Below are 16,142 nucleotides of genomic sequence, written 5' to 3' on the forward strand. Positions count from 1 at the left end.
GCCTGGTTTATCAGTAAAAAACACCTATTTCTGCATTCAAAGTGAGTTTTTAATGACCCAAAGCTATTAAGGCAAAGCAATCAGCTCAGGAATCTGCCAGAGGAGCACCATGATCTGTCCTGCTTCTACCTTGGCAGGATGATGGGCAATCTTTGCTTGCATATCCTGCCAAAGATGTTGCTTGCAGTTCATGGGTGTGCAGTGGTCTGGGAGGGACTGGTCTGCCATGTCTCTTCCTGAGCATGGAATCTTTTTTGAAAGGTCAAATTTGCCCATGGACTGGGCACTGGAGAGTGTGTGGTCTGAACCCTCAGGTATGAATGAGTCCAATCACCAGGGAGAGTCTTGGGAATCTGGTTACTAAAACAGAGCAGATTAAAAGGGTCTAAAAAAGTGAATTCTGCAGACTCTGCATGGATGAGCATGAACATAAACCAGCTCTGGTGCTCCTGAGAACACCATGACTTGGAATGATTCCCTGCTGCAATGTTTGGTATCTTTTCATTTACTTAATCTCTGAGTTTTGTTTTGCACTGAGCCTCTCAAGCATACATTAGAGATAAGTCAGTGGAACACTCCTTGTGAGCATGAGTTGTTCTTAAAGTGCTTTGCAAGTCTGAACATAAAAAAGTAACATCCAAAGGATTTTTTTTTCACATATATGACTTCTTGTAGGGAACAAAGCTAAAATTACAAATCCTTCTGGAAGCAGTTCCTGGGAGCTGGAGTGCTCCTGGAGCACTCTGGGGTGCTGACAGAGACCTCCTGGCATCCTGGAATCTGGTTAGCCCCAAGTGATTGTGCCTTTGTTAGGAAAAGGGGCTCAAGGAAGAAACAATTCAATTTTTTTCTTCTGGTTTTAGGATATGCTACCTGGGGGTGATCCTGGTAAAATAGACCCCCTTTAATCCACTTGGTTTCATTAAGTGTGTTCATGACACACATGGAGGAGATGCTGAGTCTGATACACAACTTCCCTCACCCTGAAATATTAACAGCTACATGGAAATAAGGAAATGTGTATTTAAGAAGATCACATTCATTCTTTTCCTCCCCAAACACAATCAAAAGGTTGGTGTTTAACAGTGTTTTAAACTGGGAGAACACACAGCTACTTCTCAGAGGAAAGCAGGTTCTAACTCACAAATATCAGTAATGCTACTGCCATTAAGTGCCTCTGCAGGCTCTACACCATATGTTTCTACAGTTTGTTGTAGAAATTCAGCTTAATTTTAAAACATTATTATGGTAAGTATAAAAAAAATCTAATTAAATAAAACATAACAACACTTAGGCAAACCCCTTTTCATAAAACCTGGAATATTTTTTCTGTGTACAATCCTTGTAAGTGATTGCAATTTGCTCAAATACATAGAGGATAGGATTTCTTTGACACAATAATTTTTCCTTGTTTCTCTAAACCTAGTTTTCCAAGGTACTGTTCTGGGAACAAACCATTTGCCCAAAACACAGTTTAATATAACATGAATAAAATATGCTGTCTTGTTGCAGAAGATAAAAAGAGGCATGTAAAGCCTTTCTGGGAGATGCATGCAAAATTCCACACTGGAATTAGACGAAAACTAAGAAAAATTATCAAGAACAGTTTGACAGTTCCTAAATGGAATTTCACTTCCACTGCATTTATACCTCTTCTAATCTAATTGTCCACAATTACCATGTGAGTGAGGTACTGCTCATACAGAGCTTCTGAAGGATGAATTTTGGGTCAATTCTCATTTGCCAAGCATCAAGGCACCCTTGTGATATAAACGCAATTACGGTCGCTTTACAGATGAATGAGTGAAGGCACTAAAAGGGTGAGGGACTGGTCCAGGGGAATAGCACAGAGCTGGGCACAGCCAGGTGTTCTGATTTCCTGATGCTCTGGTTAAGTGCTCAGTGCTGGAACACTGCCTGTCTTTCATAACATGAAAGTTTGTTTCTCAACTTGTTTTCCCTGCTGAAGAGTGACTTCATCCATAATGAAAAACAAAGTGTATTTGCAGAACCGATATAACTGGGCCCCATATGGTGGACTGAAAATCTGATCAGCTTTATTTAGACTAAAAAGATGGGGTGGGGGGAGGGGGGATGGGGGGGAAGAGTATCTCAATAAAAATATCTGCACCATCATTTAAAAAAGAATCAAATCATAAATGTCATCTGCTGCCGTGCTGCAGTCCAATCCATGTCTGCATTTCTACTGTACCGTCCAAATCTGCATCCCAGGGCTTTTTGCGCTCATTAAGAGTTAATTAGCTCAGAGGCACATACAATTCCTAAAAGAATAATTTTCAAAATGCTAAACAGAACAAATAACTTTTAACTTTGGATTTAGAAATTCCCCATAGTCAGAGCTTTCTTTACTTCATTTGGCAGTGGGTTCCAAAGCCAGAGAGCAAAGAGACTCACTAAAGGCGAAATAACGACATGACTTCAGATAACATATAAGGGTGATAAGAAATTCAGCATTTGCTGATCTCAGGGAGTGACCTGGGACATTAAAGAACAGCAAATCCATTAAACATGAAGCCTCTTAGCTAAAATAACTCAGGCGAACATTTTTTTGTCTTGATTCCATTGCCTAAAAGGATGCCAGTGAAACTCATGGAAGCAAAGGAGTAACAAAGATGAATACATGTGGAATGCTGGAAAAACAACCAGGAAGAGTGTTTAACCTGAGAGAGGTCATTTCCAGGATATCATGTTGCCCTAAATTTCCAAATGGATATTCCAAAGCAAAATGGAAAGGAGGAAAAGAAGCGGTTTATTTTTTCAGATGGAGAAAAATAAGGAAGAGGTGCATGGCTCAGCCCCACAAGAGATTTGATACTCTGAAGATTGCTCCTCCTTGTGCAGCATTAATTTCAGAGCTTTGAACACTCTGGTCCTGTAAGTTGGCCAGGCTGGGTGTGGCATTGGGTTCCTCACCGACACCCATCCATGCAGCACCCTGCTTTCCCTCTAACACATACCAGAGCAGCTATTTGGCTTGACCTAGTTCTGTGAAATGAAATCAGTGACAGCATTTCTGCCTATTTAGAACCTTAAGATTGGTTCTCAGTGCTTCTTAGAAAACCTTAAATGGTTACAGACATATCTAATGCACACAGGACAGATATGGTGGAGATAAGAGTGGCTGCATTTATCCCTGCTCAGTGGAGAACCACAGATTTCATTCCAGATATTTTCTAGCTTTACTTTTAAACAATAATCCTAGACTACTAAAGGATACATATCCAGATGGTTATTCCTGAGGGGATACAAACCAGAAAAATCCAACTATTTATGGCTATTGTGAGTGAATAAAAAAAATCCAACTATTTATGGCTATTGAACTTTAAGGATCCAGGCTAGACTATATTATCTGCCATCAGAAGTAACTTATAAATCATCTGCAAAAGGAATGGTTCTTTTCTTCTATCAAAACAATCTCAGAGAAAAGTTGTGTTTGGTGATACCACAGTTCCTACTGCCAGATATGAGTGAAAATAAAAGTCTCCATCTGGAGTAAATACAAGAGCCAAATACATCTTGGCAGCTTCTGAACAGCTATCAGGTTAGTAAAAGAAAAAGGGAAAGTTTCTGAAGATGAAGGAAAAATAAGAGTAGAAACTTACCTTGTAAAAGAGAAATTCAGTGCAATTAATAGAGATGCATGCAATTGCTCTGATCATGTAATGGCAGAGAAATTGAAGCCCAGGGCAGGGGGACAGGGGTGAAAAAATTAGAAAGATATGGACAGTGAGAAATTTGAAGTTGTTTTCCAGTCTACATAGAAGAATAAATGGTGAAATGCTTCTTGAGTGCTGAACCTAGGAGGGATTTATGCCTAGGGGTTTAATCCCCTTGGAACACTGGGGCCTGGTACAGATCACCACTGAAGCCAGTGGAAGGATTCCTGACTCTTGCACGTTCCAGACAAGGCTCAAGTGGCAGGGATGGGAGCTCAGGCATGCCCATACCCTGGCCAGGCAGGGTGAGCTCCATCACTCTGGATTTGGGTGCATGTTGGGAGTAAAAAGCAGGAGTCAGGGGAAGAATTGACCTTCAAGGTGCTGAGTTTTTTTAAAACCCTCTGCTTTGATTTGCCTGCTATCAAAATCTTTTCATAGGTTCTCATATAAATTCTTCTGTACAAAAAATGATTGTCTCAGACAGACAAGGTCAGTCTAGTGAATACAGTGAGTGATACAAGTAAGGCAAAGAAGACTCCTTGAACCCCATCCAAGGGCAAATCTGCCCTAGGTAGCACTCAGACATTGAATATTGCCTAAATGCCCTCTGCCTCTGATGGAAACAAGTTTCTTGCTCAGGCTGCTGGCAGAAGAAAGAAAACATAATGCTAAATTGTTCACTGAGAAATCCTACAGTACTTAATGAGCTGTATTTTAACATATACAAGGAGTCTGGAAAGATGAAAAATAGATGTCATTACTATTATAACTGCATTGTGATGTCTGAAGTATTCATCTGTCCTTGATTAGTATATCAAATTACTTCTGTTATCCACAAAAGAAAATCAAACTTTAGATCACACCATTACAGAACCAAAAACTTTTAGGGATTTCTCAGCACTAATATTTCAAATGGTATAAATAATTAAATGTGTTCAAGTTTGCAATGGGAGTCTTCAGGGTAAAACTGACATTCAGCAGGAGTAGTAAGGATATTAAAATCAATAGATTATAAAGGAGAAAGCCTTTAGTAAACATTTTCTATTGAAATCCTGTCTTAGGGTTTATAGGGTAGAAATATCAAAAAGGTTAGATTTGCATATGGATGGGAAGAAATATTCTACTATACAGATATCACTAAGGGCTCTGTTTTTGCTGTCTCCCAAGTACTTTATTTCCAGAATCTCACTGACATTTGGGGGCTAGATGTTGAACACGATGAATGGGGATCAGGTTGATTAAGTTCACAACTCTCTTCATATAAAAGGAGATGCACACCCAGTTCATTTCACTGCCCAAGAGGGAAACACACACTCATTGACAGTGGGAGTTTGTATGTTTTTCCTGCAGGGAACTCTCACTGTCTAAATGGGAGGGGAGGAAAACACAGCACAGAGATCAATCCTGAAGAGCCACTCCTGGTCAGGCTGTTTAGCAAATTGCTACACATTTTTTTTTTCCCAGGCTTGTAAATAAGTTTGCTGTAGTTAGTTGGAGATTCATTGATAAGTGATTGTACCCTCAAGTCAATGAATTAGTCAGGCTCTTCCCAGGTACTACATCATCTTCAAGATGCAGCCTTGAGCAGAGAAATAGCTGAGGGTTGTGGCTTGCCCTCCATCATCAGTCTTCTGAAATCAATTTAGTGCCAGGGGCTCCCCCAGCACAGTGGAGAGGAATGGAGAAGAATGTGGACGGAAGGAAGGAAGGAAGGAAGGAAGGAAGGAAGGAAGGAAGGAAGGAAGGAAGGAAGGAAGGAAGGAAGTGTCGGAAGGAAGTGTCGGAAGGAAGTGTCGGAAGGAAGTGTCGGAAGGAAGTGTCGGAAGGAAGGAAGGAAGGAAGGAAGGAAGGAAGGAAGGAAGGAAGGAAGGAAGGAAGGAAGGAAGGAAGGAAGTGTCGGAAGGAAGGAAGGAAGTGTCGGAAGGAAGTGTCGGAAGGAAGGAAGGAAGGAAGTGTCGGAAGGAAGGAAGGAAGGAAGTGTCGGAAGGAAGGAAGGAAGTGTCGGAAGGAAGGAAGGAAGTGTCGGAAGGAAGTGTCGGAAGGAAGTGTCGGAAGGAAGTGTCGGAAGGAAGTGTCGGAAGGAAGGAAGGAAGGAAGGAAGGAAGGAAGGAAGGAAGGAAGGAAGGAAGGAAGGAAGGTGGAAGCTGGGCTCATTCTTTACCCTCCTTCCTTGGTAAAAAGGGACAATTTTCACCCACATTTCAGGGAAGTTGGGAGGCAAATGGCACTGTCAGTGATGAGACGCTCTAAGCAGAGTCACACAAGGGCTTTGCAGCCAGACTGGAGGCTGCAGTCCACAGCCTATCATAACTCAGCCCTCCTTCAGCATGTGCAGGCATTTGCAGATTATTACTCAAAGAACAAGGCTCTGCCAGGGAATTCATTGTGGCTCTTTCCTTGATATGTACAGGAATTATTTCTCACTGATCATAACTCTCAGAGTATTGATCATTATGTCTGGTTCTGGCTTACCCCTGAGGGTCACTGTATATGGGCTTTGTTTTATCTTAGATGGCTGTGGTTTTATTTTGTCTGGCTGTGTGTTTCATTTCAGCTGAACTGTGCTGATATATCCTGTGAACATCCTGACTCAGAGAGGTCTTCTCAGTTGTACCATTTAAAGGGGGATGGGGCTTGTGCTGCACAGGCTGCATGTGGCAGCATCTGGGTACACATTTCCACATGGAACTTTTAATGAAAACTCCAATAAAGCACTCCTGACACTAAGTATCCCCACAGTTTTCTTATCAAGATTGATGAGGAAGATCAACAGATCCTATTGATTCAGTCAAAAGAATCACTTTCACCACCCTCCCCCATCTGTTCATAGTCCTATTTCAAATGTTTTAGCTACATATGATGCTGAGATACCTCAATGAATTCCTGATTTCTGTGATCATCAAATGTCCCAAATTTGCTCTGCATTTATTAAGGCTCCTCAGTGGCTTAGCTGACCTGGGCTGGCTTGGCCAGTTTGTGCAGATTGTGAGATAGGCTCCTGGGCTCAGAGTGATTATTTGCTGTCTACTTCCCTCTCCTCCCTCACCCTGGCTGGAGGCTGATTGCTCTGCTAATTTCCCAGGCCCCACAAAACATATTTGCCTCCACGCTGTTGCTTCTGTCATTAGTGATCATTTACTAAATATCAGCACTGTGCTGGCTGCTGTGTGCAGCAGACTTTGCACATAGTCCCTGTGTGGCAGACAGAAGAATGATGAAATGCCCCAAAAGATCCAACAATGGGATTTAAAAAAAGACAATTCCTTCTCTCACCCATTTTTCTTTTGTGCCTCACAGTAAATTTAGGGGCCTTATAAAAACTATAGCACTGCCTGTGCTGGAGTTGGGAGGATACAGAATACATAGAAAAATTAAGATGAGGAAAAGGTGGAATGGGAGGATTGGTTAAAGTCCCTCTTTGGTAAAACTTGGCATTAGGTTTCCCAATGACCTCTTTAGGTTTTAGATTTGACCCTATTTTAATGAATGGGGAGATTTGCTAAAAAACATAATAAGATTTTGCTGAATTGTTCATACACCCAGCATATGCTCCAGCAATGCTTAAAGACTGTGGTAGGTTTCTCACTTATTATATTTCTTGAGTGGCTAAATGCCAGGTGAATGACCTCCACTGCATCTGAAACTCTTTTACTAGGGACCACAAAAGTCTCCTGATAAAATTTGTTATAAATATTTTCAGTAAAATTTTTAGTCATAACTGGCAAAGAGGATCTGTTTAGAAGTTCATAGATTTTTGTCTTAAAATATTGAATTTTTATACATAAATATCAAGTTTAAAATGGGGGAAATGCACCCAAAGTTTTATTGGGGCATTTGGGGGTAATGGGAAGGGACAAATTTAGAAACCAAAAGCTGTGATAAAAGTTCTTCCATAATGAAAAAAGTTTCTGAATTTGTACCTGAGTACCACTATGGGATCCTGTAAATGAGATTAATCAGTGTTAAATATCTCAAAAGAAATATATAGTCACAGCGGGAAGTAAAAAGATCAAAGTGAAATTTATTCTACAAGCTCAATGAAAAAATTTGGTCTGTTTTCTCAATATATGCCTTGACTACAGGGAATCAATCAAACAATATAATGTATCTTTTTATTTGTTTCAGAAACCCCTGGAGTGACTGAAAGAAAATAGAACACATAAAATAAGCATACTATTGAAAAAGGAAACACTGTCAAATCCAAATGCCTCAGCTCCTCTAAAAAGTAAGGTTTTTTATTCAGTAGGAAAACATTTTGCATAAAGGTTTAATTAGAATCTTTAAATTTACATTAGTGTGCTAATGTTAGGATGCTAATGTATGAGCCCCCTCTATTTGAGGTTGATTCACTGCTGTCTGCATTCATCTTGCTCTAAAGAGATGCTACCAATAGGTAGCATTTCAATGAATTTAGAGGAAACAAGCTTTTCCACTGACATGAGCAGTTGTTCCCTGAAGGAGGCCGTGCTTGGTTGCCAGCTTTGCTCCTTCTGCATACAGCTCTGGTAATGAAGAATGTCCACAGCAATTTTGCAGAATCATTCCTGAAGTCAATACTGCACCTGCTAACAAACACCAGAAAGGAATGGTTGTTTGTTTGCCTTTTTACTTTTCTTTTACTGATCATTAATCCAAAAGCCTTCTTCCTAGAGAGGCACACATAAGGTTGGCTGCAAGTGCTGAATAATTCAAAAAATGAAGTAGTGTTCACTTTGCAGCCTTGTTCCTGCTTTAGGACAAGCCTCAGGTGTCAAGCTGTTGTACACTACAGATATTAAATTAGCACCAATGGGTTTTCTTTAACTAGATAAAAGCTCTGTAAAGCCACCAGTGTCTAAGAAAGGCTAACTCTGTAAGAACGCTTTTATGGTCTCTATAAAAAAACCCAGATTTAGAATAATATTATGAATTGCCTCTCTTTAATAAAATCAATCCTTTATCTGAGAAATGTCTTTTCAGTTTTCAGTTTCCTTGCTTTATCTTGGTTAGGTGCATTAAAATGAATATCCTTTGGAAACTGATGGTGGCAAAGCCCTTGTCACATACAATTCTCCTGGCTGTTTGAGGTCCACTCTCTTCCCAAAGCTGAACCAGTTAGCAGCTCATGGGTAAGTGCTCAAAGCAGGGAGAGAACAGTGCTTACTCAAATCCCTTGACCATCATTTTGAAAATCTATGCCTGTCTGTTTATGGTTCTCATTAATGGTCTGTGCTATTAAGCGCCTTGCCCGTCACACATGTGCTTTGTTAGATAAAGCAGGGAGCAGCCAGTGTCCAAAACAAATTTAATCTCTTCTGAACTGCTGATCCCAGCAAGGCACAGCACGACTCAACTTTCTGAACCACTGCAGAGCAAGGCATAGAATACTTTGTGTGGCAATTACTATACAGGCATTGGATTTCTTCCTTTCTTCTTGTTAAAGATCTTGCTGTCATTTGCTCTAATGATTCTCAAATTTGGCTGTAACCTTGCTAATAAACTTCCCCTTGGCTGAGAGGGGTGGTAAGGGAAACTGCATTTCATGTTACCTCACTCTTCTCTGGGCTTCTTCTCAAATGTGTGGTTAGCAGGGGTAGTTCTCATCATCCAGGATGGCTTTGTGCCAGGAGAGGCAGAACCATGATTTCCCCTGAATCCCAATTGCCACTGAGGCACCCTCTGAGCCATTTGGGACTGGTGTGTGCCTGGCACCAGAGTTAAAACAGCCCTTCCCTGATTTGCTGTTTCTTACTGGATAACACAAGTTATTTACACAACAATGCTGAAATATATTTTTTTAAAATACTTGCCAAGAACATGCATGTGAAGCCAAAAAATCAATCTTACTTTTAGCCCACGTTCTAAATCCCAAACATTGCTGTCCCATCACCTTCCCCTCCACTCAAGAAGCTCCTAACCAATGTTCACACCTAAAACCTAAGAATGCAATTTTAAAACCTTGTGACAATACTCGGGCAAAACCTGTTGCCTCAGCAGACTTGCCTTTAAACAAGAACTCAGAGCATGAGGCCATGAGGCACTGTGTGGGCTGTCCACAGGACATCCTCCACAGGCTGACCTTCCCTTGTGACCATTTTTCTGACAGAGGTGTAAAACATCTGCCTGCAGTTAAGTGCAAAGTCACAGTTTTCAGTTAGAGCTCAGATTTCTTACAGCAAATAAAATCTTTTAGAAAAATTCCTCATCATTGGAAAGTTGTTTTAAATGAGCAGTAAAATAAGAGCTCTTTGTGAAGAAGAAAAGGAATAAATGGATAAAAACAGTAATTAAGTTGAAAATTATTATTTCTATTTATTTATGTACTTCCAGGAAAATATCAAAGCAATTTACCTACAAATTGACCAAACCCTACAAAATTTATGTAAGAGATGTAAATATATTTATTCCCATAAATTGATCATTAAATTGAGAGACAATCTGCTCTAATATTTTGTTCAGGTAAGCCAGTTTCAAAGGCAAGAAATGTACAATTCTTCCTTTACAGAGTAAAAGAAAAAGGTTAATACAAATATAAATATAGTTCTTTTTACCAGCACACTGTACTTGAGAAAGGATACCTCAAAGTATCTCTAAGGGGTCTGGCATTACACATCTGGGCTCCTTTTTACAGCTGTGGGGTAAGAAAAAATATCCTGAAATTCAGACAGCAATTTTGGCAAGAAAAGAGGAATATCCAGCTCCATACCCAGCTCTCAGAATATATAAAACTGTCTCACCAATCTGTGTTTCTAAGGTAATCACTGGTTGTTAGCTCACTTGTTAAGCTGCACATAACCTAAAGGGCACTCCAATAAATTACTTTCAGCGTGTTTGTCTCTCCTGCTCTGCTCACAGGGATCCTCAGCCAGGAGGAGCTGGCACACAAGCCTTGTGCTACCTTTTTCAGTCTGTGAAATTGTCCTGCCAAAACCTGAGCAAGGAGGGGGGTGTAGAACACAAGGGATACACAAAATTCTTGGACTCAAGGACTGATTAATATGGACAGCAAGGTAAAACATTCTGCTTTATTTCTGAAAATAATACAAGCAAAAAATGAAGGATTTCAAGGCTGTCTGCCATTGCACTTTTGTCTTCCTGTCTTTCGTCTTCCTTTCTCCTCATTTAATTGTTGTTTAACCATTTTCTTCACTTCTTCTGTCGAGTGAATCTGTACTTTGCCTCACAGAGGCATTGCACAGGTGGTCTGGAAACCCAGACAAACTATTATACAAATTGAAGGCTGTCCAGTTTCTGATAACACCAAAACTAATTTATTTTTTGTTTATACTCCACTACCTTTGACAAAGCTTCCTCTAGAGATTTATATCTCTATCCTTACTGCCTTCCAACTGTTTGTCATTTTTTTTTTGCTTTGCAACTGACAAAAGAAAAAAAAAAACACCCTGACATCAACCTTGGAAGAGGTACTGAGTACAGAAGGGTTTTTTTTCAGATGTGATAAAATCTTGCCTAAAACCATGTCCAACCTTTTCAGCAGAAAGTCCAGATGGCTTTGCAGCCTGTACAACAGACTTTATTCACTGATGCTTCTCTAAGTGTCAGCAGGGTGTTGTCTTCCAGAACTAGTAAATGTGCAATGAAAGGCAGCTCTGAGGGGAGAAATAAACACAAACAAAAAACCCTCTCACTTAAATCCCCCTGCTTCCTCCCAAATTAATCTGAGAATTTCTACACACATCTGAGTGAAAGTTCCCTCTGGGTGGAGACAGGCTTTGCAAACGAGAGGAGATGTAAGGGATGAGGTCACAGCTCAGGCAGCTCTGGTGTGAGCAGTGATTTGCACTCTCACTGCTGGCCTGGTCACCCTTGCCTGCATTGCAAGTATTTAATCTACAGGATCAGGACCCTTCCTGAGTCTGTATAGACTTCAAACTGCAGCACCTCATAATGCTGTTCTTGCTGTGGTCAAATTAGCACAAAGAAGCATTCATGAGTGTGAATGGCAGGCAGGGAATGGGGAGGATGAAGGCTCAAGGATGTGGGGTGAGTTTCTGCCCCTCTGCCTGAATCCCCTGCAGCCTGATGGTGCCAGGCATGCCACCAGCCCCTGCCTCAATTTCCAGTCTGTAAAATGGGAACACCCAAGAAGTCATGCATCTGAGTTCTTTGATAGAGGTGAGGGTCAAAGTACTGAAAAGGAGACTCAGAGGTGACTTCATCCCTCTCTACAACTTCCTGAAAGGTGTTTGTGGTTAGGTGGGGTTGGGCTCTTCCTCCAGGCAGCAACTGACAGAACCAGAGGACAGTCTCAAACTGCAATAAGAGAAAAAAAGGTTGGATATTCAGAAAAAGTTTTTTTATGGAAAGAGTGATAGAGTTCTGGAATGGTCTGCCTGGGGATGTGCTGGAGTCACCATCTCTGGATGTGTTTAAGAAAAGACTGGATGTGGCATTGAGTGCCAGGGTTTAGTTGAGGTGTTGGGGCTGGGTTGAACTTGATGATCTTGAAGGTCTCTTCCAATCCAGTCATTCTGTGATTCTGTGATAGGGTTTTACTTCAGTTTATGGCCCCGCTCTGTCCTGCCCACCTCTCCCCTCTGCATAGCACCTGGCTTTAGATGTGGGCAGTAGAGGATGACAAGCAGAAAAGCCACAGCCAGCACTGTGGCTGGATCCTGCACCCAGCAACACGAGCAGGGCAGGTGCCTACACCAGGAGAAAACCACTTCTGAGTCCTGAGAGGGAATCAGGAAGAATAAAAAGCTCCAACCACTAGTTCATGCATCTATTGTTATTTTAACCACCGCCTGTGTGACATGGATAACACTGCAGCCATTTCACTGGTACTCCTGATTTTGTTAGAACTGTGTGGCTTTGTGGTTGGCAGCAATCTTGCTCCATGCTGTGCAGAGTTTATCCCAAGGCAGGCATGTTCCAATGCACCTTGGTATGCCAGCAAGGCAAAAATAAGTGATAGCAATAGTGGGGAAATTCTCAGGAGTAAAAAGCAAAAAAAAAAAAAAAAAAAAAAAAAAAAAAGAAAAAGCCTTTCTAGCATGTCTCCAGTTTTGTTTCTCGTTGACACACTATTCTTGTTCTGAGCTGACAGCTGCAGTCCAGCCTTTGTCAGGTAATTAATCTGGGTAGTTCACTTCCACAGGTGAGTAGCAGGTTGGCACAGTCTCCTCTAGCAGTGGGTTTGTGGGTTGTTTTTTTTTCTCATTTCAGAACAGTGTGGGTATGAAAGCATGCAGGTCTGTGTGTATGAATATGGCACACAACACACTGACCTGGCCAGCCATTTGCTCCTTTCTCACTGCAGAGTTGTATGCTGCAGGTCTAACTCCTGTGCTTTGCAAGGTGAATGGAAGAAAACCTCAGACAGGAATTTAAAAGCATCAGACTTGCTTTCATTGATTACAACTGACAAAACATCAAAAACCCCTGGGTTTCTCTGCCAGCCTGAGCACCGCTGGTCTGATTCACACAACAGTGTATGTGTATGTTTAGAAATGAAAGTGATTAAAAACAAGAAAAAGAGACTGTGAGACAGAGAGAAAAGTCATATCTCTTGACAGGGAAATGGTGGGTGATCTACTGCATTTTAACATTTAGTTAATTGTGAAGTAATGCAGCAATAATAACATGTAAGCACATTTTCTTTTATGCAATTCAGACAGTGCACTGCAAGGTCACTGAGCTGGGAAACATGATTCTGTGGGTCTAGTGCCAGTACCAAGATATCCTTTCACCAAAGACATATACCTTCAAGCTCTCCCTGAGCATCACAGAGCCACTTTCCTCTTTTTGATGGTTTCTCACCACTCCCACATTGTGCCCCAAGAAATCTGTCTTGACAAATGGTTGGGTAATACATGGCTGGACAACACAATTGTAGCTCAGTCTCTCTGTCCCCCATGGTCAACACAGGCTTTCTTTATGTCTCTTTCTTACATTCTTATATTTCTTCTTCCTTGTTCTTATAATCCAGCATGCTCTTAAAACCTAACCTGCATATTAGACTGTTTTAGCTGAGTCCTAGGGTACTACACCCCTCTGTTGCCATGGGCAATCAAGAGATGGATCAGTTCAGATTGTGCTGTGAGAGGATGCAATTTATGTCACAAATGTTTGTCTCCTTTACTAGTAATACAAACAGTGTGATGAACTGTAGCATGTCTCTGTCAATGACAGCAAGCTTTAGTCTGGAGGGGCAGAGTGCTAAGATGGAAAAGCAGTGCAATGATCCCTAGGGAGAAAGCTATACTGGGACAAACTAGTTAGGAGAGGTGGATTTAGAAAACTGAGCATTCTACACCTTTTCTTGAATGTTTGGGGCTGTTATCTTGAGGTGTGCATTTATGACTTCCCTCATTTCCAGTGGTCAGTCCACAGAGTCATGCAAGAGCCCTGAGTGATGGCTTTATTTTGGTCATCTCTTCCCATAAGAGATTATTTCTCCCACTGACTGCAGGAAGAGTCCTGATCTACTGGCTCAGCAGCAGATTAAATTGGTTGTCTACCGCTTTAGTTTGAGTGCTGCAGTAATATTGAATAGGTACCAGTAGTAAGAGATCAGAATAAAGTGATCTCCTTACACCTGGAAATGGAATAAAATCCCCTCACCTACACAGCATTTAGCTCTACATTCATCACATTGCCATCTTTTGTAGTGAAATGTTCACATCCTATTGCAATGTCCTAGATATTAATTTTCATTGCCAGTAACAGGAGTCCTGTGCACTTAACACTGTCCTTGGAACACAGTAAAAATGTGTTTCAGCAGCTAATGAAATTATCACAGACTCTCTGACCTGAAAAACAAACAGCAAGGCTTACCCTTGCTAGCTAAAATGATGTGGTGCAGCTGTATTTTGTCACACACTTTATATATATCTGAGTGTATATATATATATATATATATATATATATATATGCATATGTCATGCCAAATTGTAGATTGCCATTTTATATATATTAAGGTGGTTAAGGAGGCTTTTTATAGATGACATTTCTATCACATCTCAGCAAATGTTTTGCTAAAATCTATGCTGTGTATCATGTATTTTATGGTTTCTTTAGCACATATAGGGTTTAACTGTTGGCAGACTAACACCAGCTTCTAACAGAGATGTAGCAGTGTTGCCATTTTTCTCTAACCAAACTTTCACATCTCAGACTTGACTATTTGTTTTTTGTCCTTAATATTTTTTGTCTAGCTAGATCTGAAAAAACCTTTAAAAGGAACTCTAATCAAAGAGGTACAGAGAAGTTTTTCAAGGCAAGGATGATGGCAGACCTCTCAGGGGACAACTAGGAGCCTTGAGGGAAATTATTGTCATTGCAAAGTATATTGCCATACCACAGAAAAGGACAAAACATGAACTTCCCTTGTGTTTTTTAAGTATCAGGCTTGCAAAGGGAGATGGTTGGAGGTCTTTGAAGAGCTCATTCTCACTCTGCAGGCACAAATGAGATGTAAGGTTGTCCTTTTATGTTATGAAATACCGAAGATGCTTAACACCTAATGCTTTTTTGGTAGAGGCATGACAAACCAGGACAGGAGCTGCAATCACTTTGTTGAAACAGCTGTGGAACTCCGGTGCCTCAGTTTCTCTACCTGCATTCCTCTGCCTGCAGCTCCCCAAGGATCAGCTCTCTCATGGCCTCAGAAAGAAATCTCTGGGGCAAAGCAAAGCTTTGCAATTACAGTGTTGGCATGTCAGCAACATGGGCCAGGTAATCAAAGAGACAAAACAAACATTTACTTCCTTTGCAGGTATAATTAAGCTATGAAACCAGTAATACATATTCAGGATCAATGGGAGATGACCCCCCAAACATGTCCTTCTATCTGTGTCCTCCTGGGTTAAGATAAATGGGCTATGGTGCTAATTTTGCCTTCTTGGTTGCCCTACAAGGAAAGCAGAGGACTGCATGGGCTGTCAACACCTTACAGGAGAGGGGACAACCACTTTTCACTATGTAGCTCCAGCAGCAGCTACTGGCTTTGTGTACTGGCTGGTAGAAAATCTTCATCCATGAGCTCTCCAGGGAGTTCCAGAGCTGTCCTACCAGAGATACAGGAGACTTTGACCAGATGTCACTGGTCAGAGACAGCCCCTCAGCAACAGTGTTTGGGCACGGGGCTCCATCACAGCCAGCAACCAGTGCCATTGAGGACTTCTTGTTTTAAGGAGAAAATGGCTTTCTTGGCCTTAAGGAGACTGTGGGCTGGTTTGTGTTCTGGTTTAGTGCCTGGCAAGAGTGTTTTTGCAGCTTGCAGCAGCTTCACAGGCATACATGGAAGTGTCAAAGGCCAGGTTGGATGGGGCCTGGTTTGTGGGTGGCAAATCTGCTTAGGACAAGGGGTTTGGAACTGGGTGAACTTTAAGGTCTCTTCCAACACAAACTATTCTATGCTTCTATGATTCTACATTATGCAGAATACAGGAGGAGCCCTTTTAGCTGCTGATCTTGTTTTTTTTCCCTGGAAAGTTGAGGATCCAGGAACATTCATAG

The 16,142-nt window shown here is 41.2% G+C and overlaps 1 protein-coding gene across 2 annotated transcripts in view; it reads right to left on the reverse strand.

The window, feature by feature from the left end:
- Nucleotides 1-16,142, reverse strand: part of ADARB2 (adenosine deaminase RNA specific B2 (inactive)) — a 306,224-nt gene that overhangs the window by 59,551 nt on the left and 230,531 nt on the right. The window lies entirely within an intron of this gene.

The sequence above is a fragment of the Ammospiza nelsoni genome, chromosome 1 (assembly GCF_027579445.1).
Source record: "Ammospiza nelsoni isolate bAmmNel1 chromosome 1, bAmmNel1.pri, whole genome shotgun sequence".
Classification (NCBI taxonomy): Eukaryota; Metazoa; Chordata; class Aves; order Passeriformes; family Passerellidae; genus Ammospiza; species Ammospiza nelsoni.